Source organism: Hyaena hyaena, unplaced genomic scaffold (genome assembly GCF_003009895.1).
Source record: "Hyaena hyaena isolate Hyena2069 unplaced genomic scaffold, ASM300989v1 scaffold_27, whole genome shotgun sequence".
NCBI lineage: Eukaryota > Metazoa > Chordata > Mammalia > Carnivora > Hyaenidae > Hyaena > Hyaena hyaena.
In genome coordinates this window covers 2,063,370-2,067,743 of record NW_024080659.1, presented here as the reverse complement: position 1 = coordinate 2,067,743, position 4,374 = coordinate 2,063,370, and the positions used below count along the sequence as shown (strand labels likewise).

Here is a 4,374-nt window from a genome sequence, read left to right as displayed (position 1 = left end):
AGAGAAATTGGACTCCATAAAATTTGAAAATGTCTGTGCATTAAAGGACACCATTAAGAAAGTACAAGGACAACCGATAGTATGAGAAGAAACATTTGCAAATCATATATTTGATAAAGGTCTAGTATCTAGAATATATAAAGAGCTCTTACAAGTCAACAGAAAAATGACAACAATCTCATTCTAAAAAACAAAGGATTGGGGCGCCTGGCTGGCTCAGTAGGTTGGGCATCCGACTTCAGCTCAGGTCATGATCTCATGTTCACGAGTTCGAGCCTTGCATCAGGCTCAGCTCAGAGCCTGGAGCCTGCTTCGGATTCTGTGTCTCCCTCTCTCTGCCCCTCCCCTGCTCATGCTGTCTCTCTCTCTCTCTGTCCAAAATAAATAAACATAAAAAAAATTTTTTTAAACCAAAGGATTTAAATAGAAGCTTCTCCATAGAAGATGTACAAATGGCCAATAAAGCTTCTGAAAAGATGCCCAACATCATTAATCATTAGGGGAATGCAAAGGAAGACCACAAAGAAATATCATTACAACCTATTAGAATGGCTATTAGTAAACAGAACAAAACAAAACAAAAACAGAGTGGTGCGAACGATGCACCCTTGCGCACTGCTGGTGGGAATGGAGAACACTGCCAAGTGCAGACAAAATGGTGGTTCCTGAAGACATTAAATATAAAATTAACGTATGATCCAGAAATTCCACCTTCTGAAGGCAGGCACTCAAACAGATGACTGTACAACCCCGTTCGTAGCAACATTATCAACAGCAGGTGGAAGTATCAAATATCCACCCACAAATGAGTGGAGAAACAAATAGGTATATACATACGATGGGATATTATTAGGCCATAAACAGTAATTTTGCTCCAATGTGCATGACCCTTGAGAACATTATGCTAAGTGAAATAAGCCAGACACAAAAGAATGAATACTGTCTGATCCCACTTCTTTTTTTTTTTTTTTTTAACGTTTTATTTATTTCTAGGAGAGAGGGAGAGACAGCGTGAGCAGGGGAGAGTCAGGGAGAGAGGGAGTCACAGACTGAAACAGGCTCCAGGCTCTGAGCTGGCAGTCAGCACAGAGCCCGACGCGGGGCCCGAACCCACAAACCGCGAGATCATGACCTAAGCGAAAGTCGGACACCCAACCGACTAAGCCACCCAGGCGCCCCTGTCTGATCCCACTTCTGTGAGTACCTAGAATAATCGGATTCATAGAGACAGAAGGATAGATTGTGGTCACCAGGTGCTGGGGGAGAAGAAGGAATGGGAAGATATAATTTAATGGGTCTGAAGTTTCAGTTTGAGGGAATGAAGAAAGTTCTGGAGATGGTTGGTAGTGATGTCTGCACAACAGTGTGAATGTACTTAATGCTGTGGAACTGTACACTGAGAAATAGTTAAAATGGTAAACCTTATGTTATGTGTATCTTACCACAATAAAAATAAATTAGTTAATTTTTTAATGGAAAAAGAAATGTTTAAGGGTGCTGTGTGAATTGGAGCTCGCAATCCATCACTGCCTCACGGGGCTGGGATGGGAGAGGGTGTCTGTTGGAATCCTCTCTCTTCTGCTTTGGGAAGATGGAAAGTAGGGCTCAGCCCTCGGTAGAAGGCGGGGTCTGACCACCTGTTCCTTTAAAAAAAGCTGCACCCTTGGGGTGCCTGCGCGGCTCAGTCAGTTAAGCCTCCGACTTCAGCTTGGGTCACGATTTCACGGTTCGTAGGTTCGAGCCCCGTATCGAGCTCTGTGCTGACAGCTCAGAGCTTGGAGCCTGCTTCAGATTCTGTGTCCCTCTCTCCCTGCCCCTCCCCTGCTCACACTCTGTCTCTCTCTCTCTCTCTCAGAAATAAACATTAATAAAATAATTAAATATAAATAAAGCTGCACCCATGTGGAAATAGAAGATAATCTGTAGATTCTGGAAGGAGTTGGTCATAGAGACATTACAGCTGAAGACAATACTTCCATCCATGGTAGGTGTGAGGGGAGGGTGGGGAGGCTGGCGGAGTTCCACAGAAGACGGAAGGGGGATAGGTCTGTGAGCCTTTCTGCTTCACCTGGGGGATTAGCCTGCCCTGAGCTAGCCTGGCCCGCTGGGGTGGCTTAAGGAACCTCAGTAGTGGCTGTGACACTTGGGGCCCCGCCTGGCAAGGTGCTGTGCCCAAACCCTTGAAGACTGTGGCCAGCACAGCTGCCCTCCCCCGACTGCCTGGACCGAGCTCCCATCTGACCCACTCCGCCCAGCTCATGCCAGGGAAGAAGTGGTAAGGACCAGAGAGCCAGTGAGCAGGGCTGAGTGCAGACAGGGATGTCCCTGGCCAGCCACTGTCATCTTCCAGATTCGTTTGGTCTCCTGGGAAGATCTGCATCTCTGGAGCCCAAATCTTGAGTGCTGATTGGGATGATTTATGATAGTAACAGTTAAGAATGATAACAGTCTGTGTTTGTGGCCAGCTCCCTTTGAAATAGAATGCTCCTGGGGTTTTTTGCATCTGGGGAAACTGAGGCACGGAGAGCAACCGTGTATAGGACAAAGGCACACAGCAGGTTAGGGGCACAGCCAGAACCCTGGCCACACCCACTCCACAGCCCCTGTGCTAGGCAAAATCCTGTCATGGGATTTGGGCGTTGGGTGGGACATTTGGTGAAGGGCCCCAGGAAGCCAAGGATTGGGTCCAGATCTAGTGCTATTGGAAAGCTGGGAACAGTTTTACCATTGGGCACATTGTGGACTGGCACAGTGACCTTATTTGCATCTGTTCTTAGATGAAATTATGAGGCGGCTTTGTTTTGTTTCATTTTTTCCCCTGGTCTCAGAGTAACCTCTGAGGCCGTTAAGTCTACGAAGGTTCTTACGTCCAACAGAACAAAATGGCCTGGCTGTGAGCCTCAGACAGGCTCATGATCACGCTGAGCTCTAGCTACAAACGTTAGATCAGTTCCAGATGTCAGGGCCTGCTTTTGCCCCCTCTCGGTTTCTCTTTTGGCCAAGGACAGATGACATCAGGCTACAGGACATTAATTCATGATGTCTAGATTTTTACTCTTGTCAAGATGTTGGTGATTAAGATCAGAAGCACGTGCATTAAACATACTCCGTAGTTGACCCGAGGTTGATCTCTGTTTTTCTTTCTGTTGTAGGATGAATTGTTGGATCACCTGCTGTGACAGAGACTATGCAGTAGCATTTAAAACTCGGGACAGGACAAGGGTGCCTGGGTGACTTAGTCAGTTAAGCACCCGACTCCAGCTCAGGTCATGATCTCACGGCTCATGGGTTCGAGCCCCGTGTCAGGCTCTGAGCTGTCAACTCCTGCTTTGGATTCTGTCTCTCTCTCTCTCTCAAAAATAAATAAACATTAAATTTTTTTTTAAAATAAAGAGTAAAATGCTGGATAGGGCCTGTAAAACGCTGGACAGGGCATAGAAATCAATTGTAAAATAGACAAGTAACACAAACAAAATGACTATCAATTAATGCTTATAATAGGCCTCAAAGCCAGTAGATCTCACAATCTAGTGGGTCTGTTAGAGAGTCAGGTCTTTTTCTTTAGCCAATCATGGACCATTCTATTTGCCCCATAGCACTTACATGCGTGTAACAAGATGTGCTGTAGCGTTAGCTCCCTTGCCTGGCTACGAGCAAATCCAAGTTTCTACGATTGCCATGACCACTTTCAGATGCATTCAGATTGGTTTGTTGGGCCTTCAGAACAGAAGTGTCATCTTTTATGACTTTTGTGAAGGTTAGAGAAAAGTGTGAACACTTTTTCTAGTTGTTTCATTCCCTTTGTAGGAGTTGTATTTTGTGGGATATGCAGGAAATGAGAACGAATGATCCCTTCTGGAAGTTTTTAAGAATCATTTGTGTTTTGGGGCGCCTGGGTGGCTCAGTTGGTTGGGCATCCGACTTCGGCTCAGGTCATGATCTCGCGGTTCATGGGTTCGAGCCCTGCGTCAGGCTCTGTGCTGTCAGCTCAGAGCCTGGAGCCTGTTTCAGATTCTGTGTCTCCCTCTCTCTCTGATCCTCCCCTGTTCGTGCTGTGTGTCTCTCTCTCAGAAATAAATAAAACATTAAAAAAAAAAAAAGAATCATTTGTGTTTCTTTTGTTTTAGGAATTTCTGGACGTCTTTTTTGGGACACATGATTGACTTGAGGGGTGGTGGTTTTAAGTATCTGGATACCTCGAACAATTACTCAGGTTACACAGAATTAAGTGAGACAAGTGCTAACCTGATGTCCCTATGAGGAGTAATATCCTAGTGAAGTTTATATTATGTTAGGATAAATAACATTTCTTATAGGAATGAGTCAATTAGGACTGTGTTTCTAGATTTATGGTGTCTTGAGTCTTCATGGATA

General features: G+C 45.2%; 1 long non-coding RNA gene across 1 annotated transcript; it reads left to right on the top strand.

The window, feature by feature from the left end:
• The first annotated feature begins 1,157 nt into the window (after nucleotides 1–1,157).
• On the top strand, nucleotides 1,158–3,273 carry LOC120228768. The gene is made up of 3 exons (XR_005527586.1): nucleotides 1,158–1,196; nucleotides 1,856–1,984; nucleotides 3,153–3,273. It is a non-coding gene; the product is annotated as an uncharacterized LOC120228768 (long non-coding RNA).
• Nucleotides 3,274–4,374: the final 1,101 nt, after the last annotated feature.